We start from the raw sequence: 24,299 nt of genomic DNA, 5'->3' as shown, positions 1-24,299 counted from the left end.
CTGTGTTTCTTTCTTAAATTAAACAAAATTTTTTATTAAACTGCTCAATTATTTTGTCAAAACCCTATTTTAACCCTTATACAAGACTAAGCTCCTTTCCTTCTCTGACAGTTAATAGGCTAAAAGGGATAGGAAATGCCATAGTTTAACTAGATTTTAACAAAGAGTTTTGAGAAAACCAAGTTCTTGCAGAAAGGTGGGCTATACACAATAACAATAATAGTTACTATTTAAAGTTTACTATTTGTAAGACCTTGTGCCAAATGCTTTGCAAATATTATTTTACTTTTTTCTCACAACCCTGAGAAGTGCTATTATTCCAATTTTTCATCTGATGAAATGGAGACAAACAGAGGTTAAGTAACTTGCCCAAGGTCATGTAGCTACTAAGTGTCTGAAGCTGGATATGAACTCAGGTCTTCGTGACATTTCAGCACTGTCCCACCAAGCTGAATAAATGGGTGGGCTAAAGAACAATTATAAATGTTTTACTGTCAGCTTGAAAGAAGTTCTTAAATAATTGAGTCAATCTCTTATTAAGAACAGAATGCAGAGAGGAATGCTTCAAGCTTCAAGAAGTTCACAAGCTCATGGAAGAGAACATGCCAGTAACTAGAAATACACAGCACATGTGTAGGGCAGCCAGGTGGCTTACCTCATATTGGGGATCTCAGTTAGAATCCTGAAACACACACTTGTTAGCTATGTGATCCTGGGCAACTCACTTAACCCCTTTCAACCTCAATTTCCTCATCTATAAATGAGGGAATTGGACACTATGACTTCTAGGTCTAAATCCATGATGCTGTAGAGGGAAAATGGTTTCAGAGGGGACCATATTGGCAGGTATGGGGGATTTCCTGAGGGAAATCAAGAGGGAGAAGATGGGAAAGTGCATTCCAGGAAAGGGAAGGAAGGTCAGCAAAGGCACAGCATCAAGTGGTGAGCAGCTGGACAGAGAATAGGAGGAAAAGCCTAAGGTCTGGCATTTCTATGGCACTTTAAGGTTTGCAAAATAAATTACATGTTATCTCATTTGATTCTCACAACAACCTTTGCATAGTGTCCATGACTAGAGGTGAAAGTCCTACTATAATAAGAGTATTATCTTAAATATTGTGGGCAGTTCTGTAAACCACATTTTAGGAAAGCACTGAAAAACTGGCTAGTTGGCTAAGATGGTAAATAAGTCTCAGGTTCATGTCTTGCCCCATTAGGATGGGGTGAAAGAATCAGGGATGTTTAGCTTGCAAAAAAGACTTGAAGGAACATGCAATAGTAGTTTCCAAATACTTAAAGGACAATCACTTGGTCTGTTTGTTCCTGGAAGACAAATCTAGGATCAGTGGATAGAAATTTCAGGGGTAATTTTGGCTTGATCCAAGGGAAAACTTCCTTTCAGAGGGGGAGTATATTTTGAAGGGGACTCCTCTTCAGGTAAAGTTGGCCTAAGATGGCCTCTTAGGACCAATCCATCCAGTACTGAATATACTGTTCCTTGGAGGTTTTTGGACTAGATAATTTCCAAAGTCTTTCTAGCTCTAATATATGATTCATTTAGATTAGGTTTCAAGAAGAGGCAGGTACACTCTCCCTCAAGAAGGATCTCAACACAAACAAAATTTATTAGAATTTGACTAAGTAAAGGCATGAAGGTGTATACTCAAAGGCCTCACTCAACATAATAAAATCTGAAAATACAATGACAGTTAAAAATATTGAGGCCATTAGGTTTTCTTTCAAGGCTTTCAATATTCATGATTGAAGGAGGCTTCCTCACACCGAATCCTTAATCAAAGCCCATCTAGGAGTGAAGTCAAACATTATTTTAACTAAATACAAGAGTTATGCCTGACATGACCCCAATCCAAAAAAGATTAAAATAACTTTAAACCTAGGGTTAGCATAGCACACAAAACGCAATTGGGAGTCAAGAGACACGGAGTTGGAGTTTAACTGATCACTAGCAATGTGAACTTGTACAGATGCTTCACCAAAGGAGGGAATTCATTTAGGTTAAAAGAACATAAGTTCTAAGATTTTAGAATTCAGAGATATTTTAGAGGTTGTCTGCTATAATCCTCTATCTAGTTTTACAAATGAAGAAAATGATTAGATGATGTGATTTGTCAAAAGCCAAATAAGTATTAAGTCCCAGAGCAGGTATTCAAACACAGGTCCAGTGCCAAATTAAATGCTCTGTCTACTACACTACCAGTAGACCTAGGATTTCTAACATGCTTACCAACTCCTAGGAGACTCTAATTTTGTATGTTTCCACAATTTTGTGGCATTTTATATTGCTGTACTGAACTGATACTGGCCTGTAACCATCTTATTCTTCTTGGCACCCAGCATGTTGTATTGCTTTTGGAAAATTTTCAATAAGCATTTAACCAATTTCTCATACTCCCAAACATATATGACAAAACCAGTTTGTACAACAGACCAAATATTTCTACATGAGCATTGTAAATTATCTAGAAAAACAAAAAAGCTACTACATAATTTGGGAAGAATGGCTTATTCTATTCTACTGTGACTAAAAAAGTCTCATACTTGTGTTTTGTTTGATCATGTCTGATTCTTCCTGACCCCATGGACCACTACATGCCAGGTCCTGCTATCCTCCACTACCTCTTGAAGTCTGTCCAAACACCTGTTTGTTGTTTTGATGAGACTTGATTTCACATTTCATCCTTTGCCCTTTCCTTTTCCTTTTGCCTTCAATTTTTCCCAGCAATGAGGTCTTTTCCAAAGAGTCCTGTCTTGTCAATATGTGGCCAAAATATTTCAGCTTCAGTATTTGACCTTTCAATGAATGGTCCAAATTAATTTATCTAAATATTGATTTTATCTCCTTGCTGGGACTTTCAAGTCTTCTCTAGCACCACAATTTTCATGCTTATGTAGAAAATATCATCCCCTAGCATTCTGATAACCAATCACAATTCTCCATTCAACAAACTGCCTCTATTCAGAGTTTAGCAGATCCAAGCAATTCTATATTCTCTAAGCTATTTATTTTTTTTTAAAACCCTTACCTTCTGTCTTAGAGTCAATACTGTGTATTGACTCTAAGGCAGAAGAGTGGTATGGGCTAGGCAATGGGGGTCAAGTGACTTGCCCAGGGTCACACAGCTGGGAAGTGTCTGAGGGCAGATTTGAACCTAGGACCTCCGGTCTCTAGGACTGACTCTCAATCCACTGAGCTACCCAGCTCCCCCCGCTATTTATTTTTAAAGTAAATTTTTCTTAAGGTTTTTAGAGATTTTACTCCACCAAGATTCTTCCCAGTATTCCTCCCCCTTCCATAGTGCTATCCCATATGACAACAAAAATGGAAAAATTGACCAAAACATCAAAGCCTGAAAATATAATGTACCACACTAGTGGTCCCCCTGTCTCTGACAATGTAGTGAAACAGGGAATATCTTATATTTCTTCAAGGCCATGTTTGTTCTCTGACATTTTGCAGTACTCACTTTTGATTCTTTTGTGGTAGTTATTCTCTCCATTTATAGGTTTTTGTCATTTTTTTTCTAATATTTTCTTGGCTCTCCTCCACTCTGCATCAGAATATAAATCTTTCTATGGTTCTCTCTATTCATTCTATTGAATAATATTCCATTACATTAATGTAACAAAATTCATTTAGCCATTCCCAACTATAACATTATAGGAATAGTAATCTAGAACTTGTAGGAACCTTACAGGGCATTCCAATACATTTAATAGATAAAGATGCTGAGGCTTCAGTGTTAAATGGTTCTCAAGGTTACACAGGTAGTAAATGGAAAAGCTGAGATTTAAGCCAAGGTCTTCCGATTACAAATCCTGCATTTCCCTTCCACTTTTCCACCTTGTGCTATGCCCTACACACTGAGGAAATAAAAGACAAAAGTGAAAGCAATAAATACATAATTTCCTTTCTCCCTAGTACATGCAAAGGAAAGGTGGTTTCATGTCCTAGAATCAGCCATGTTTACAGGATCATAGAAAGCTGGAAAGGTCCTGACTCCAGAAGTAATCGTCAGACTCCTTACCTTACAAATGAAGACGCTGTTCTCAAAAGGTTATAACCTGGTAGAGCTCCAGTTTGAACCCAAGCCTTCAAACTCCAGATCCAACATTTATTTCCATTCCCTAAACCATGGTGCCCTATTGACCAAAAAAAAGGGGGGGGAGGGTCCTTTGGGGGTAATTTTTTGTCTATTGCTTAGTAATTTTTGTAACTAATATATTTTCTGATGTTAACCATTTCTAGCATTTGTTCCATATGCCATCCCTCAAAAAAAAAAAGGAAAAGGAGTGATTGAAAACAGGAAAAGGCAAAACAACCTGTAAATATTTTTTAAATGTAACCATTTTCCTTTCTCTTTCAATGTAGCATGCACCTGTGCCAATAACAAAAGCTATCAGTTAAACCACTAAGATTACCTAACTTATAGTCTAAGTAAATACCTTATATTTGCATGAGCTATGAGAATATCTAAATGGAAAGTTTATTATCCTGAAGTTATAGTTATGATTAGTGTTTACAAGTCTGAACTCAAACTATCAGTTCAACTGGGGGGGGGGGGGGTTAGAGGTAGGATTTCCATAGTAGCTTTGGTCAGTAGGTCAATAACACTTTGGAGGAAAAGGGTAGGTTGTTCCTGGAGATCCGAGTTTGAAAAAGTAGCACATTTGGAAAATTACAAAGGATCTGATCAAAGGGAAGACATCTAAGAGATATGGACATGAGGACACAGGCAAGCATGCACACACGCTCTAAAATATATGTTGTTTTTGGCAGTTAGATTCAAGGATGAACCCACACTTGTGTTAATGCCATTTTATACTTATATAATCTGGCATTCATATAATAACTCTGAATATTCCAAAATAGTGTATCTTGTGCAGTATAGCAGTTAACATTGCTTTGGGAACTTTTAATTTCTAAATTTCCTGATGTGCATTTAAATGAACAATATTAACATTGCATTAACTTAACCTTGATTTTTAAAAAGCATTTAGTAGCATAGTAGAGGTGGAATGAAGCTTTAGTAGCAGACATATTTTAAGAGTGATGTGACTATTCCTTTGTAAACTAATGTTTAATGTGCTTAAGGAAGGGATATAGTTTGATACATGAATGGAAACACTTTGCCATAATCAGATGCTTTGGTATGGTGAAATGATACTTCTTTCCTTCTACAGTCCTGTTCTCATATAAATTGACAGTTCAGCTCCTAGATCTCTGTCCCCTGGCCACTTAAACTTGCCTGGTATTGTCTTGATTTAATTTATATAAGTAAGGCAGATACAGTCAGACTTCTGTGTTACTTCTCCTAGATAAATGCTTTGATTTCTGTTATCCATTAGCTAAAAGTTGGATGATAACTCCATTAGGATATGGAATCCATTTGATTAAAGTAGTGAAGTCTTTTAAAATTACCTAGTTATGATGCCCAAAAAACTGTCCGCTAAAAGACTGTCTGCCCTTTGATCCAGCCATAGCACTGCTGGGTTTATACCTCAAAGAGATAATAAGGAAAATAATAAGGAAAAAGACATGTACAAGAATATTCATAGCTGCACTCTTTGCAGTGGCAAAAAATTGGAAAATGAAGGGATGCCCTTCAATTGGGGAATGGCTGAACAAATTGTGGTATATGTTAGTGATGGAATACTATTGTGCTCAAAGGAATAATAAAGTGGAGGAATTCCGTGGAGACTGGAACAACCTCCAGGAAGTGATGCAGAGTGAAAGGAGCAGAACCAGGAAAACATTGTACACAGAGACTGAAACACTGTGGTACAATCAAATGTAACAGACTTCACCATTGGTGGCTATGCCACCAATATACAAGAAAAAACATTATCCACAAGGAATCTACAAGAAAAAACATTATCCACATTCAGAGGGAAAACTGTGGGAGTAAAAACACCGAAAAAAAAAGCTGCTTGATTACATGGGTCAAGGGGATATGATTGGGGATATAGACCCTAAATGAACATCCTAGTGCAAACATCAACAGCATGGAAATAGGTTCTGATCAAGGACACATATAATAACCTCGTGGAATTACACGTAAGCTATGGGAAGGGTGGGGGGAAGGGAGGGAGGAATAGAATATGATTTTTGTAACCAAGGAATAATGTTTGAAATTGACCAAATAAAATTAAAAAAAAAAACCTAAAAATAAGATGGAAGGCAAGAGTTTAAAAAACAAACAAATAAATGGGTTGGAACAAGGTTCCTTCCAAAAATAAAAAAATAAATAAATAAATAAATAAAATTAAAATTACCTAGTTATGCCAAGAGGGATAAGTTAATTAAAAAATCAGAAGATATGACTTAGATGATTAAGGCAAGGTCTTTTGTTTTTATGGGCATGTATTTTAAAATGAAGTTTCTTAAATCTTGTTAATGTTGCTGTGATAGACAAAGGATCCACAAAGATCTTATGCTTCAAATGATGTTGCTCTTTCCAAAAATATCAGTGTCTTAACTGCCAAATCTAATGGCCTTTTTCTCAGTCCCCACCCATCCTTCTGGACCTCTCTGCAGCTTCAGACAGTTTATGACTAAGGAAATACTTCTTCTAGGTTTTCACAGTATCTGGTGACTTCCCCCCATCCCAGCCCCCAGGCTCTTCCTCAGTTTTCATTTTCATTTTTTTTTAAGTGCTTGCTGTACATGCCAAATGTTATGGATACAAAGAAAAGCAAAAATATGGTTCCTGCCCTCAAGGAACTCCATTCTGTGGGAGACTACCTGAAAATAACTGTGTGTGTGTGTATATATGTGTGTGTGTGTGTGTGTGTGTGTGTGTGTGTGTGTGTGTGTGTGTGTGTGTGTGTGTGTGTGTGTGTGTATATAAATATAATCTATGCAGTGTAAATATAAGATTATTTCACAAAGGAGGCACAGAAAGCCTGTTTCCTCACTCACCTACTTCACAGGGATCAAAGAACTAAATGTAAAGTATCTTTAAAATTTTAAAAATTTCCCCCCACAATTACATGTAAAAACAACTTTTAATATTCATTTAAAATACTTGAGTTCCACTTTCCCTCCCTCCTCCTCCCCCTGAAAGGACAAGCAACTTGACATAGGTTACACATTTGCAGTCACACAAAACATATTTCCATATTAGTTATGTGAAAAAAAAACTGACCCCAAAAAATCCAAACTAGAAAAATAAGGAAAAAATTTAAAACCATTTGCATTTAGACTCTATCAGTTCTTTCTCTGGAGGGGGATAGCATTTTTTATCAAAAGTCCTTCACAAATGTCTTAGATCATTGTATTGCTGTCATTCACAGTTGATCATAATATTTTACTGTTACTGTGTAAATGTTCTGGTTCTGCTCACTTCACTTTGCATCAGTTCCTATGTCTTCCCAGTTGTTTTTTTCCTAAAATCATCCTGCTCAGCATTTCTCATAGCACAAGAATAATATTCCATCACAATCATATGCCACAATTTGTTCAGCCATTCCCCAATTAATGAGCATTCCCCCTCAATTTCCAAACCACAAAAAGAACTGCTATAAATATTTTTGTACAAATGGGTCCTTTTCCTTTTTTTTTTTAAATCTTTTTAAATATACTAGGATACAGACCCAGTATATTGCTGGGTCAATGGGTATGCTTGATTTTAAAGCCCTTTGGCCAAGTTCCAAATTGTACTCCAGAACAGTTGAAGCAGTTTTCAATTCCAGGAGCAGTGCTCAATTTTCCCACACCCTCTCCCAATCTTTTTATTTCTCTTTTCTGTCATTAGGACAGAAAATAGGAGTGGGAGTGGTACCTCAGTGTGATTTAGAATATTTTTTCACAAGGCTATAGATAACCTTGATCATTTTGTCTGAAAACTGATCGTTCATAGGCTTTGATCATTTATCATTTGGGGAATTATATAAAGTGCTTTTCAAACCTTAAAAGGCCTATTCTAAATATGAAGTACTATTACATCTATCTACATCTGTAGTTATTACTGGGCCCTCTTCTCATTTCTTAACTGTTACTTGGGTAGTCCAATTATCATCTTTATGCAGGTGATTACCATATCTGTTAAGTTCCAGTCTTATCACTAATTCCCTTTTGGATTTCTCTTATCTAGTTGGGTTTTGGGACATCTCAAGCTCAACAAATCCAAAACAGAACCTTTTATTACTCCCCTTCCCAAATTTTCTTTTACTGTTTATTCCTAGTAAGGTAGGCTTGCATCCTTTACTCCTGAGTCATCCCATATTATCCAGCCTGTTGTCAAATATTGGCTTGTCTCCACTTAGTTCTCAAAAGATTACAGACAATAAACATGTGATATAACACTCAAACATAAGAAGAAAAATATTTCAAAAAACGAACTTGAAATCTTAAACTTGGCAAATTGGCAAAGATGATAAAATCTGGGAATAATCATTCTTTGAGGGGTTTTTAAAAAGACAGGCACATTAGTGCATTGCTGATAGAGCTGTGAAAACAGTCAGCTATTTTGGAAAACCATTTACCCATTCATACCCTATAGACTCAGAGAATCCAATACCATGCTTTTACCCTTGGGAGGGAATGATGACAAAAAAGTCCTGATAATACACCAAACTATTTATAGCAGTATTTATGGAATTAATTGGAAATGGCCAAAACAACTGTGGTTTTTCCATTTAGAAATGGTTTTACATAGTTTATGATGTTCTAAACCCATTTTCTGCTTAAATGCTGTGTTTTCTACAAGAATTCTTGTCCAATGATGAATCTGAATTCTTAGGTTTATCAAACACAGAACTACTGCACCATTTGTTCCTATTGTTGATAATCTAGTCTTTAATCTTTTCTACTATTTAAGCATCAAATAGTTTTGATAATTACTGCTTTATAGTATAATTCAATGTTTTGGAATACTAGACTTAAAACTTTTTTTTGTATTACCCTTTTCATTTCTTGACCTATTCTGCTTCCTGATGAATTTTGTTTCTATTATTGTCTAAAGTAGCCCCTAGGTAATTTAATATAGCACTAAATCTCTAGACTAATTTAGGCAACATCATAATTTTCATTATATTAGGTATTGCCTAATCATTAATATTATTTCTGAAAAGTCTATTTTGCAGTTATATTATAAATTCTCTGTCTTGGTAGAATACCTCTCATATCTTATGTATTCTGGAATTGTTCTGAATACATTGTTTTCCTCATTGTTTTTGCTAGTAATATAAAGAAATGATTATTTTGTAGATTTATTCTGAATACTAATATTACTGAAGCTATAACAGGAACTGTTTTTTGCCTTTTTTAGTATCCCTAGAGCACAATTGGCATATACTAAGTCCTTACTAAATGCCTGATAACTTTATTGATGAATTTCTTCCTATTAATTAGTTATGAAATTCAAAAAGAAGGAACAAAGATAACATCAAGGTTTTGTGAATGGGGGAAAGTAAATGACCCGTACACGCACAATAAGTGATAAAAGTAAAAAAAAAATTGTTAAATGCACTGGACAGATCAAAGAAAATAATTTAAATGAAGGGAATCTAATAAGAAAATAAACTTGAAAAGAGAAAAACACAAACATGAAAGAAGGGGACACATGGGGGCAACTGGGTAGCTCAGTGGATTTAGAGCCAGGCCTAGAGATGGGAGATCCTAGGTTCAAATCTGGCCTCAGACACTTGCCAACTGTGTGGCCCTGGGCAAGTCACTTCACTCCCATTGCCTAGCCTGTACCAATCTTTTGCCTAGGAACCAAAACACAGTATTTATTCCAAGATGGAAGGTAAGGGTTTAAAGGGGGGGGGGGGGAGAAGAAGGGGACACAAATGGAACACAGTTTCAATTCAGCAACCCAACCCCAGCTCTTTAAACCCTTACCTTCTGTCTTAGTATCAATTATAAAACAGAAGAGTGGCAAAGGCTAAATTTAGTGTTATGTGACTTGCCCAAGGTCACACAGCTAGGAACTATCTATCTCAGGTCAAATTTGAACCCAGAACCTACAGACTCCAAGTCTGCTGCTCCATCTACTATACTACCTACTCCCCCTCAGTGTACCCTTTTTTAAAAAAAGCAAGCCATATATAAAAGATTCTTCCAGTTTCATATAGTTATTTTCTTGTTCTACTTTCTACACATAGTGAAATGGTAAAGTATCGAGAGCAGGTATGACCTAGCCAATATAGAGCTGAAATGAGATGGAAGAAATCATTCAACAAAGAAGGATATGATGTTCATATTCATCAAAATGAATGCTTAACTCTCAGAGATTAAATAGAATGATATGAAATAGAATGAAGAACAACAATGAACTAGGTACTAAAGTCTATAGAAATACTACATTTAAATTCAATTACCTAGGGTGCAGCTAGGTGGCTCAGTGGATTGAGAGCTAGGTCTAGAGATGGGAGTTCCTAGGTTCAAATTTAGCCTCAGACTTCCTAGCTGTGCAACCCTGGGTAAGTCACTTCACTCCCATTGCCTAGCCTAGCCCTTACCAATCTTTTGCCTAGGAACCAATACACAGTATTGACTCTTTAAGACAGAAGGTATAGATTTTTAAAAAAAAGAATAAAATAAATAAATCCAACTACCTAGAGAATAAACATTTCTTTTTATTCATTCTAAAAATTCCATGTGAACTTTGATTTCTTTCAATGACTGCCTCTAATTTCCCTCCTCAATTCAGCAAATATTTAATATAACTCTGAAGAGAACAATAATGAGTAGGCAACATCCCTACTCTAGTGATCAAGCTAGCATTCTATTTAGTCGGTTTTGGTTTTGGTTAGGGTTTTTTTCCTCCCTTGAAAGAAGATTTACAAAATGATGTATTTCTAAGCTAGAAATAGTCCCTTTTGTCTGAAGACTACAGTGGCCTATAGTAATAAGTTACTATAATAGTCATCAACATTCATGGGAATACATTCTTGTCTACCCAATGAATAGGGAACTCCAGGAAAAGTTTACCAATAATAGAACAATCTTCATCTACTAACTAATTGTACTACAAGAAAAAAAAACTTATGTATTGTCACTTAACTCCCATTGCCTAGCAGCCTTGTGGTTCTCCTGTCTTAGAACTGGTACTAAGTCAGAAGGTATGGGTTTAAAAAAATAGTAAAGTAGGAGATTTTCAGGATAGCAAAACTATCCTGTATTAGAAACTCAGCAAAGCCTGCAATTTACATAGATTAAATAACAAAAATACAATCACAATAAAACATTTCCAAGACAAAGATGGAAATAAGATCTAGAAACAACAATTTTGTTAAATAATAAATTCTAGTACAGTAAAAGAATTTAAGCAGTTCATTGATGTTTATTATAATGAAATTTTTCTGTATAATCAAAACAAACCTATCCCACTCTGAAGCAGAGAATTCACCTTTTATTAAATATTAAGGCAAGACTTTGTATTTAATAAAAGATCAAAGCACAGAATTTTAGGATTATACATCTTGGATAAAAATTTCCTGTCTCCAGGTTTTAGGGAAAAAAAATTAACAAAGCTTTACACTTTAAAAGCCTGGAAAAAATGTTTCAGGATGAGAGGTGAAAATAACTTCAAAAGTAATAAATCTACTCTTCCCCCATCCATTTAATCAAATGGAAAGGCAGAACTTAAAAACAAAAAACAAACCATAAACCTTTGTAACAGGTTGTTCAAATTAATTCCACTGGAACTTGGTATATAACAGCTACAGTGTTCAGTATAACTGTATTTACTACATATGTAGAAGTATCTTGCAGTCACTGAATAAGCATAAATTAAATCCCAATTCACTTCTGATAGATGATAGTAAATAGAAATGCTATGTTAATTTCAGGCTTCATTAGAAATGGGGTTAGGGAGCTGAAAAGGGGGGAATGTCTCAATATTTGTGAAAAACAAAAATAAATAATGAACACTGCATGAAAAAGCAATGCTAAATACTTGTTTTCATTGTGAGTTTTTCTGCCCACTTCAGATTTTTGAGTAGGAATGAGCTTCTCACTCAGGTTCAGTAGCAAACAAGTTAAGCACAGTAGAAACCAGAACTACACAAGCTTTTGTAAACAGTTTTGTCAGTGGATCACAATCAACCCAAGACCACAACATCAGGGAACAGACGACTTCAATGTTTCACATTTTACAAGATCTAAGACTCAAAATGCTGGGATACCATGGCATAATTCTGGAATTAATGCCTCAAGGAATCCTTTCCCAGATGTACAAGAATATCTCATTGAATGTCATGAATTAATTGGTTCTGCAAAAATATGATATGAATGAAAGGTTACAAAGGGTAACTGGTTCCATAAAAAACAATTGGCAATCAGCTTAAGAACATTACAGCTGGTTTTTCCTACTCTACAGTAAAGTTTTCATTATATTATATTAACCATGTTATTTAAAAAAGGTCATTTAAGGCAATGTTAAGTGCTCTATACTAAATTATGGATCATCTCAGAGATGGAAGGGAATTTATAAGTCATTTACTCCAAGAGGTAAAGAAGGAAATCCACAACTTCAAGAGGCAGCACATTCCACTTTGGGATAGTTTCTCTGAACCTTTCCTGCGTTATTTTAGTTGTTTTTTTGGGACCAAGTAGAAAAGCAATCTGCTGTGCTACTGTCCTTCAAATAATCTCCTCTCTTAAATCTCCTCTCTAGGCTAAGTATCTCCAGTTCTTTCAACCCATGTTGTTCTAAATAATGGTAGCCTCTTTCACCATTGTAGATCATCATCCTCTGAATGTTTTCCAGTTTGTCATTGACCCTTCTGAAATTTATCTCTATATACATTCACTGAAAGTCCTCTCCAATGACTTCAAAAAATAGCCTCATAAATAAATCCATGCATTAAAAGAAAATATTTATTCAGATCACAAGGCTCTCTGCTAGGCCTTCTCTTCTCTCTGATCTATCAGTTTCTTTTGGATTCAACTATCATGATCTCATGATTACAGTTTAAAGCTGAAAAGTGCCATAGAGGCCAACTGGCCTAACTAACACTCACATTTATACTCAGAAAGCCACCATTTTACAGATGAAGAAATTAAATGACTTACCCAAGGTCACATGTCTGGTGAGTAGCAGAGGTCAGTTTGAACTGATAGAGAAATTTTATTTGAACCCTGATCCTCTGACTCCAAATCAAGTACTCTTTTCACACTACTATGAAACCTATATATCCAACTCTAGACATTTTCCTAACCCCTGCCTACAGGGCATTTCAAAATAGATGTCTAAAACAGAACTCATTTACTTTCCCCTAAAGCCCTCTTCCCTATTTCTTTTAAGGGCACCATCTTGCTTCCAGTGATCAAGATTTACAGCCTTTGAAGTATCATCAATTCCTCACTCTTTATCACCATATATACCCAACCAATGCCAAGTGTTATATATTTTACATCTCTATTATCGCTTGCAATTGGTCTTTTCTCTGCATTCACACAAATAATATCTTTCAGTAGCCCCAATTACTGCTCACTTCAACAACCTGGCTTATTGGTTTTCCTGTCTTAAATATGTCCCTCTCTGTCCTCCATACACCTGCCAAATTGATATTCCTAATGGTTTAGTCATATCATTCCCCTGCTCAAGAAATTCAATAGCTTCTAATTTCCTCTAGTATAAAATACAAATTCCTATTTGGCATTTAAAACCCCTCATAACCTGGCCCCAAGGTTCATTCAACTGAAGGTTTATACTCACCTTCACGTAGTCTTCAGTTCAGTCAAACTGTCCTTCCTGCTGTTTCTCACACAAGACATTCCAATCTCTTATCTCTGTGACTTTGCAAAGGCTGTCCCTCATGCCTGAAATGGTGCTCTTTCCTTACTTCCATGTCAGAATTTCCAGTTTCCTTCAGAGCTCAATTCAAACACCTCTTTCCTGACAGCCCTGAAATACTGGTCCCTTCCTCTTGAAACTACTTGTATGTATAAACTGAATTATGCCCATATTGTCTTCCCTGATTAAATGTGAACTCCAGGAGAAGGTCTATTGGCCCATATTGCATATTTATAAATGCTTGTAGCCTCATTGAGGATAGGAAAGTAGAGAAGATTGGTGCCAGCAGATTTTCATTCCTCTATAGAGAAGGCCACTGGAAAAATAGACAAGTCAATCAACAAGCCTTTATTAAGCTCTTACAGAGGGCTTAAGGACATTAAAATGGGCCCAGGGAATACAAAGAAAAATAAAAATAGGGCCCCAGCCTTAGAGGAGCTCACATTCTAATGGAGAAGATAACATGCAAATAACTAGGTACATATAAGATATGTACAGTATAAATGGAAGAGAATCTCAGAAAGAAGCTACTTGTAGTTTGGAGTCTGGGAATATTGGGGGAGAGGGAGTGTTAAAGACATCCTGTAGAAGGGATCTAAGTAATCAAGAAAGCCAGAGGGAAAGAATACCAGGAATGAGGGACAGCCAATGAAGGGGAATAGAGTATGGGAGGTAGAGTATCATGTTCCAGAAAGAGTGAGAAAAAAGATGTCACTGGACTGTAGGGTACATAAGAGAGGAGCAAGGTGTAAAAAGATTAGAAAAGAGCACAAAAAAAGACTTGTATAGATTCAATCACCAAGTGGGCATGAACCTGAGATAAAGAACTTAAATGGGCAGAAGAATATTCAGGGGTTAAGGGTAAGCCTTGCTAATACAATAAAAGTGCTAATACTACTGAAGTTAATTGACACTTATAATATATCAATAATGGTAAAATGTGCCAATCAAATTACTAAGGGGATGCTTTATACAATTTGATAAAATAGCAAATTCATTTGGAAAAACAAAAACTAGAATGTCAAAGAAATGATGAAAAGAAATGGTACTTCCAGATCTCAAACTCTATCATAAAATAGCAGTCAACAATCAAAAAACCATCTGGTGTTGGTTAAAAAATAAAGACAGACAGGGGGCAGCTGGGTAGCTCAGTGGATTGAGAGTCAGGCCTAGAGATGGGAGGTCCTAGGTTCAAATCTGGCCTCAGACACTTCCCAGCTGTGTGACCCTGGGCAAGTCACTTGACCCCCATTGCCTGGCCCTTACCACTCTTCTGCCTTGGAGCCAATACACAGTATTGACTCCAAGACGGAAGGTAAAGGTTTAAAAAAAAAATTAAATAAATAAAAAATAAAGACAGATCAATGGAACAGACAACAAAAGAGAATTAGAAATAAAGGAACTGAAAACCCATTGTCTGATAAAATGAAAAACATTACCTAATTATCTAAGGAAAAAACTATTTGATAAAATTGCTGGGAAACTAGAAAGCAGTCTGGCAGAAATAAAGCTTAGACGAACACCTTACACCATATTGCACAATTTTTTCTAAATGGATTTACAACCTTAATATTAAAGATTATACTACAAAAAATTAGAAGAGAACTGGATCACATACTTCTCACAGCTTAGGTAGGATATGAATTTTTAAACCAAATGAGATAGAGGCAATTACAAAAGAAGAAATTGAAAAGTTTCTGTGCGAACAACATTAATGCATCAAGGAAAAGAAGATAAATGGTCAAATAAGAAAATATTTGTATTTTGATTATTTTCTGATAAGGGTTTGGTATCTAAGATATATAAAAACTAATATATAAGCATATTATAGTTCTATAATTAAGTAATCTGATCTAAGAAGATAACATACACAAAAAGAACCACAAACTTAAAAATATTTTTAATATAATAAAATTATAAAGATCAAGCAAGGCTTAAATGAAGTTATGAGAAAGCATCCTCAATTTACCCTTTCATGGAGAAGGGATATCCATAGGCATAAACACTGCACATTGTTTTTGAACTTTTTCAATGTATCAATCAGTTGTGTTGATTTTTTTTCTCCTCTTAAAAAAATTACTCTACATTATATGGGATGGTTCTCCCAGAAGGGAAGGTGGAAGGATCCTGAAAATAACTATGCTCACATAAAAAACATGGCAAGAATAAAAATTTGCTTTAAAAAAAAGACTAGAAAAGTGGAAAAAAGGTCAATTCATAAAAGATTTAAAAAGCTAAATAATTTTATATTGGATCCTGGAGATAACAGGGATTCACTAGAGTTTATTGAATAGGAGAGGAAAGTGACATGATCAGATCTGTGCTTTAGAAACTGAATGAAAAAAGAAATGAGTAGAGACTTGAAACAACCAGAAAGCTAATAGAAGCACAAGCACCAGAAGTCTAATCATGAGATAATGACTGCTGGAACCAAGGTGGTGGCCATGTGAATGAAAACAAGGGGACATATATATGAGATATTGTAAATTTAGAAAGACAATATTTAGCTATGTTTTGGATATGTGGATTGAGGGAGGAGTCAAAAATGAAATTTAGTTATGAGCTTGAGTGACTAGGAGGATGGTGGTACCCAGGACAGTAATAGGAAAGTTAGAAGAGCTTGGGAAGGTTGGGGAGTTGGGGGAAGGGCAATGAATTATTCTGGCTATATTGAGTTTAAGAAATCCAAGAGGCTAGGCAGCTAGGTAGCACAGTGGATAGAGTGCCAGGACCTGGGTTAAAATCTGGCCTCAGACATTTCCTAACTGTGGATTCCAGGCAAATCACTTAACCCCAACAGGCTAGCCATTATCGCTCCTTAGAACTGATTCTAAGACAGAAGGTAAGGGCTTAAAAAAAAAAAAGTCCAAAAAGCAGTTGGTAAGGTAAAACTACAGCTCAGGAGAAATATTGGGGCTGGATATAGTTCTGGGAATTATATGCCTAGAAATAATTGAACTCATGGGAGCTGATGAGATTACCAACTATGATAGAAGTAGAAAAGAGAAGGAAGCAAAGCATTTATTTGCCTATTAAGTGCCAGACACCTTTGCTGCACATTTTACAAGTATCTCATCTAATACAACAACCCAGTCAGGAAGGTGCTATTATTATCCCCATTTTACAGTTGAGGAAATGGAAACACAAGTTAAATGATGGCAAAGGATTGCAGAGCTAGTGCTGAGGCTGAATTTGAACCCAGCTCTTCATGGTTCCAGGTCCTGCTGTATCCACCTAGCTTCTCAGGACATACCCTTTAAGGACACACACTGGACATGACACGGAAGAACTGGCAAAGGAAGCCACTGAGAAGCAGTCAAATAAGTAGGAAGAAAATAAGCCAGGAGACAGCAGTGTAATGAAAACCTAGAAAGGATAAAGAATAAAGGAAAAAAGGGTGTTTAAAGGTGTCAAAGGCTACAGAGAGATCAAGAAGAATGATAATGGAAAGAAGCTATTAGATTTAACTATTAAGAGAGCACTGATAACTCTAGAGAAAAAAAATTTTACTGAAATGATGAAGTTGGATTGCCAGGTTGCAGAATTTAGAATGAAGTGAAAGCATTAAATGTAAATGGATAAAAAAGGGAGTTGAAATATAGGCCAATAGCTAGTAGGGATGTTTGGAGCAAGTGATAGTTAAGGATGGGCTTGTTTGAAAGCAGCAAGGAAGTAACTTTGGGAGGGATTGAAGATTAGGATTAAGATTAATTGGGATTCCCAATTAATTGGGAATTGGCAAAAATGCCCCCAATTCCCAATTCCCAATTGGGGGCAGCTGGCTCAATAGATTGAGAGTTAGGTCCAAAAATGGGAGGTCCTGGGTAGAGATATGGCCTTAGATACTTCCTAGCTGTGTGACACCTGGGCAAGTCACAACCTCCAATGCCAAAACCTTACTGCTCTTCTGACCTAGAACCAATATACAGTATAGTTTCTAGGATGGACAGTGAGGGTTAAAATAAGGGGGGTGGGTGGAGATTAATAGAGAGAACAATCTATTGGATAATATGAGATGAAAGGCAACCAAAGGTGCAAAAGAAGGCTCACTTCTCCATATAAGTCTTGGAATGAAGGAGGAGATTGTGGAGGAAGATGTCTGAGTAATGTAAAATGAAGAGGAAAGAAGGGGAAGAACTCCATGAACACAAGGCTTTTTTGCCTCATGAACTGTGAGACAGATTACTCAGCTGACAAGAGTTGGGTGATAGAATGCCACAAGAGACTTAAGAATGAAATTTTTCATCTAGTGAATTGATTAACTATTAAAGGCACCAAGACTTTTGGGAGTGGAAATTCCTGTGCGTGTGCCCAAGCAGTCTTACTGTATTGGAGCAGGTGGGAATGAACTCAGAAATACCTTTAAATCCTGTCTTACTGTTCAATCCTCTGTCATCTGACCTCTAAGGTCACAAATAATTACAAGTAGGATCTTTACAATAAAAGGCTTGGCTACACCAGCCACTGTTAAAATGCAGATCAAATCCAACCATAAAAACCACCATACTAATGTATGCACAATGAACAGTGCACCTCTCAATTTTACTTATCAAGCTTATACATGAGACTACCAGCCTTCTCAACACACACACCACTACCCCCAACAATAGGCTTATAAATGAGTTTTTATGACATTCTTTCCAACTTTATGTGATAAGAACATAGTCAATGGCTCTAGTCCTAGAGCCTGTCATTAACTACCTGATAACCTTGGTTGAGCCACAGATGAGACTTTTAGACCCAGAAAAAGCATTAGCAGCTAGTACAATCTTCTCATTTTACAGACTGGAAAACTAATGTCTCTAAGCATGCCTTGCCAAAGGTCACAAAGTTAATTAATTTGCTGAAGAACAAAGACTGGAAACCAGGTCCCCTGTCATACATCATAACTTCATAACCTGTATAAAGGGGGTAACAGTACTTGCCCTACAACAGAGGGGCACAACAGTACCTCCAAAAAAGCTATCTTAAAGAGTTAAAAATATACATTTGTTCAAGTCCTTGGAAATTTATAAAGCATTATCATTCCTTTCCTCTTTTCCATCCTTCTAAGGATTCAAGTATTATACCCTCTTTAAATATTAAAGATTGTTTGGACACATGCCACTTCTTCCATGAAGCCTTCCCCCAGTTGGAAATTATTTTTCCTTCAGTGTACTTAGCAAATCCCTTTAGATGTCACTTATATGTCATTTTCTATCTTATTTTTACATTATTTATTTATGTCATATGCTCCTAGTAGAAGTTGCTCCTAGTAGAAGTTAACATTCAATACAGTAGTAACATATCTTATTTAATCATTGTTATCTTTCCCAAACCTGGCACAGGAAATTATTTAATAAATGATACAAATGTTTCAGTTTTAGAAAATTGATGATGAGAATGAATTTCTACAATTAGTTTAAGTAATAATTTGCAAATTGAGACAAAATGATCCACAATTTGGGAAAGTGTTATTTGGAGTGTTTGGACAAAAATGAAAGTATCTGAATATCTGAATATAAATTAACAAAAGTTAATTATCTTATCCATACCATATTTCTGCCTAAATAGATTAAAAGTTCAAACTGATTCAATGGTTTTGGTGATGCTGTAGAAAACGAGTACTAGAATAGAAGTCATGAATTTCTCCCTCCACTCTGTCACTATAACTTCTCTGGGCTTATTTCCTTACAAGTAAAAGATCACCTCACCAAAAAAAAAGTCCATGATCCTATGAATACATTCTTAGGAGGAAAATGTGTCCTAGGGAACACTCTGTATGGTCCAAAGGCTATGACAAAACCAAGGGGAATAAATATGATGAAAATTGTATCTTATTGATCACACCTAAAAATAAAAATGGATCATCAATCTTATAATCTTATAAAATACAATGGTAAGACTTCCAATCTGAGTTCCAAAGTTTTCATTTAGAATCAATGTAAATACAAATGTTTTTGCTAAGTTAGTCTTATTTGTTCTATGGAAGAATATCGATAACAATGCCAAACAAGGAAAAGAAAGTCTAAAAGCATCCAAACAAGTTGGTGGCACAGTGGAGAGCACTGGACCTGGAGTCAGCAAGGCCCATACTTCCTTTCTAGTTGTGTTTTCACTTTATGATTTTGGAGGGAGGGAAAGGACATGGATGGAGAAATTATTAAAAACAGTATTCACAAGTATAAAAAAAAGAACTTTATAACCGTAAGTAGTCCATCAGATAAGGCATCATGTGCCCAGGCAATGACAACAGCAGGAGGAAAAAACACCCTTATTTATTATTACAGACTATGTTTTTCATTAAAATATTTATAGAATGCCTATGTGCAAAGTGAAATGGCTGAGACAAAGACTGGTATGAAATAGTTTTTGCCTTAAGAAGTTCATATATGGGCAACAAGACACGTATACAAATAATCATTATTCAAAAAAATGCCAAGAGAAGTATTCTGGCACTTCAGCGATTACTTCCAACTCAAAATTAATTAGAAGTAATTCTCCCTGGAAATGATAACATTTGAGTTGGCTCTTGACAGATTTCTTCAGGCAGAGAGGGATAGGAGAAAAGGGAATTCTAGAAAAAAGTATAGAATGTACAGGCTGGTAATGAGCTTTAAGATTTACTAAGTATTTTCCTCAGAATAACCAGGTAGTACAATTATTATTCCCATTTTAAAGATGAGAAAAGTGAGTCTCATGAAGACAAAGGAACTGGCCTATCAGAAGGCTAAGCTATGTCAGAATTTGAACCCTCAAGCCCCTCTTTCAAATAGCCAAACCTCTTAAGTATGAATGACAAGGACTCCACTAGATATAATGCATGGGACCACTGGGTAGTAAAAGAAAGGGTTTGAAAGGAGGAAGAACTCTAGCTAGGGGATCTTCCCTCATTTTGTAGTCAATGAATAGACACAAAGTTTTTGAACAGGAAATGATCTGATTAAGTTTGTTTTAGACTAGTTGGGAGGTGGCTTAGTAGATAGAAGGCAGATCCTACAGTCAGGAAGACTCATCTATGGAGTTCAAATCTGGCCACAGACATTTACTAGCTGTGTGTGGCAATATAACAACCCTATTTGCCTCAGTTTCCTCATCTGTTAACTGAGCTGGAGAAAGAAATGGCAAATCACTCCAGTATATTTCCCCAAGAAAATTCCATATGGGGTCACCAAATGTGAGAGACATAACATAACTGTCTCCAAAATGACAATTTATCTCTCTTTTTTTTTTAATCCCCAACAGCATCTAGTCCAGCGTATGGAAGAGTACATAGAGCCCTGGACTTTGAGAAACATAAGCTAGGTTTTCATTAGGACTCAAGACACAAGCAGGTAACTTCTCTTTTTCTCATCTGTAGAATGGAGAGAATTCATCTCCACTATCTTAACTCACAGGAAAGCATTTTGGTAACCTTAAAGTCAAGGAACACATATATGGGCAGATTTTTAAAGTCGGTACTAAAAGCAAAATGGAATTCTTATTCTTCCCTAACCAGCACCATCAAAACTGCTTTCCTGCCTAGACACCCTATAAGGATGTGATCACTTCCACAAAAGTTTGAAATTCATACTATTTAGCTACGCCCCACTTCTCCACATCGAAAAATCCGATGAAAAAAAAAAGTTACAAAAATTTGAACAATAGTTTACAACATTTACCCTAAATAAGTTAACTCTTTTTTTGTCCGAAAGACGACAGGCAAACTTTAAATCATCAAATTACCCATTAGTCGCACTCCAAAAAGAGATTAAAAACAAAAACAAAACACCATCTCGGAGTTAAATGCTGTCCAAATAACTGGCACAAAAAGTTAGGGGTACCTTTACAAGTTAACACGGGGTACACCAAGAGTCCACATGGGTGTGGTACATTTTATTTACAAGGATATGTAATTTAAAAAACAAAACGTGTATGGATTTGGCTCAAATTTTAAGAGGGCCAAAAATCTTTTTTAAAATCACTTTCACTTGTGAAATGGCTCTAGGTTGTGGGATGTGGGATCACACAGCCAGCGAGAAAGGAGAAATTTCGGGGTGGGGGAGGGAGAAAAGAGAAACTACACACACACCCAAAAAAAAAAAAAGGACAATCCTACTAGTTGGAAAGTAATTCAATCAATGCAAACTGACCACCGCCCCGCCCCGGGAATAAAATGCGAATTATTTCAAAGGGGAAGTGACTGGACTAGAAGCCAGCACCAGCGCCTCCCACCCCCGCCTCGGGCCCAGCAGCGGGGCTGGGGGAGGGGGGAGAGGGGTGCGGTGGCGCCCAACAACTTAACTAAGTTACTTCGGGAAACTCGGCCCACGCGCCCGCCGGGCCATCCCGCAACCCAAGAAGAGAGAGCTCAACTTGCTCACATTAGTGCCCGACTGGGCTAGGGCCTCGACCCCCTTCCCCAGTTCTCGCGCCCCCCCAGGGGTGGGGCGGAACGAGGAGCGCCCCTCGGACCAAGGCCCAGTACTTCCTAGGACCCGGAGGGGCGGCGCCCGGCTCGTCTCGAAAAGTTCTGGGGAAGATGCAGGAGAGGCTTGGGCTGCGGTGGAGCACCCGGGAGGTAATGGCGGGGGAGGAGGAGTCCATGGAGGGACCCCGGCCTAGGGCCAAAGGAGCGCCGGGAGTTACCTGCGGTGAGGGGGGTGAGAACGGAGGAGGATCCCAAGGCCCCTACGCCAGGCGCTGCCACCGACGCCGCCGCCGCTTTGTCTCCCGTCCGGACTCCCGAAGAGGAAATGGGCCGTGGCCCGCGCCTCCGCCCCTCTGCCCCTCACCGGCCCCCCGCACTCCTCTCCCCGCCCCACTTCGGGCTCTTCCCGGCACCGCCCTCCGCGGCCGCCCCGCCTCTCTTCCCGGCTCCTCCCCCCGCGGCCGCTCCCCAGCCATTCCCGCTCCTCCCCATCTCCCTGACTTTTCCCTAGCAGCAAGGAGGACTATGCACACTTCTCTGGGAGGCACGGGCCAAGTGATGAGATGCTCCCTTGAAATAAACTCCTTAAGCCCAGAACCGCAATCCCAAAGTGGAAAAGCCCTCTGGAGTGGGGAAGGGGTGAGAAAGAAGTTAAAGTGGAAAGGGGAGGAGAAGCTAATCCCTGGAAGAATTTAGAGAAGGGATAGACGGGGAGGGTGAGTCATCTGGCTCCCGGGCTCAGGTGAGTCTCAGGGTGGGGCTTCTGCTCAAGCTCCGCCCCTTAGCCTGAGACTTAAGGAGTTCTGTTCCAGGTAGAGTTGGGAGTTCAAATAACCTTGTACTGCAACTGAGTTAAACTATCCCAATTCTGTTCAATTCAATAAATATTAAGCGCCTCCTCTGTGCCAGCCACTGTGCTAACCAGCTGGGAAGGATTGAGACTTGTCCTGTTCACAAAATGAATCACTCAGAAAAGTGGTTCTGAGTCTTGAGATAAATAACTCACTTTTGTATTTCCCTGTAAGTTACCAAATCTAAAAAACACTTCCCTTACAACGTCGTAGAACAGAGCAAGGAGAAATAGACCTGGAGTCAGAGGACCCGGATTCGAATCCCAGCCCTTCTGTTTGGATGACCCTTTGTCAAGTCATTTAACCTCTCTGGGACTTAGTTTCCTCATCTGTAAAATAAATGATTTCGTCTAAATGACCTGTGAAGTCCATTCCAACTCCAAATTTATGATCCTATGACTACTTTCCCATTTTACAAATGAGGGAAGTGAGAGAGAGTTTAAGTGAACTGTGAAGGTATTTTGACATTCAGCTTTGGAACCTGATTAATGGCTGAGCCTAACTAACTTATTCTTTCAGCCAAAATACTGAGTTGCTCTGTTTGATATGCCCTAAAACTGATAGCAAATCTTAAAATGTCAAGTACTAAATGTGAAATTCTGCCTCCTGCATTTCAGAATAGCCCAAAAATTTGGTACTACCCTGCAAAAACTAAGACAACAGTTACACTGGATTTTCCTTTAGACTTGGGGGGAATTTGATATCATCCCCTACTACCAAGTAATACCAAAAGATTCCCCAGAGAAAGCAGTATTTCACTTGGCATTTTGCATAAAGGCTTTCCAATTTAGGTTTGATAAGAGGAGAGCTTAAACTATTTTGTGCCCTAACTTTAACTCCCTCTATGAAGGTAAGTATGAAGGATATTTGATCTACCACTTGAATATAAGGTCCCTCATTATATTATAGTATACTGCACTATAGCCCTTATTGAATTCTCACAATAAGGAATTTGGTTAAGCCTCTCTGTATACACCTATTTACAGCAGCCTTTTGTGGCAGCAAGAAATTGGAAACAAAGTAGATACCTGTCACTTGAAGAATGGACCAATAAATGTTGCAGAATTTTACAGCCAGATGGTATAGTGAATAGTCTATGAGGTCTGGAGTCAGGAAAACCTGAATTCAAACCCAGTCTCAGACACTTATTAGATTTGTGACCCTGGACAAGTCACTTAACCCTGTTTGTCTCAGTGACCTCATCTATAAAATGAACTCAAGAAGAAAATGGTAAACCACTGCAGTATCTTTCCCAAGAAAATCCCAAATGGGGTTACTGAGTCAAATATGATT

General features: G+C 37.4%; 1 protein-coding gene across 1 annotated transcript in view; it reads right to left on the bottom strand.

Annotated features, from left to right (window-relative positions):
• The window catches only part of CTNNA1 (catenin alpha 1), a 158,522-nt gene extending 136,016 nt beyond the window's left edge, over positions 1 to 22,506 (bottom strand). The window contains exon 1 of the mRNA XM_001368265.5: positions 22,374 to 22,506. The gene's annotated coding sequence lies outside the window, so the exon portion shown is untranslated. The remainder of the gene's footprint in view (positions 1 to 22,373) is intronic.
• Positions 22,507 to 24,299: the final 1,793 nt, after the last annotated feature.

The sequence above is a fragment of the Monodelphis domestica genome, chromosome 1, assembly GCF_027887165.1.
Source record: "Monodelphis domestica isolate mMonDom1 chromosome 1, mMonDom1.pri, whole genome shotgun sequence".
NCBI classification, from domain to species: Eukaryota; Metazoa; Chordata; class Mammalia; order Didelphimorphia; family Didelphidae; genus Monodelphis; species Monodelphis domestica.
Note: the sequence above shows the minus strand (reverse complement) of the source record. Positions and strands in the feature narration are given on the sequence as shown.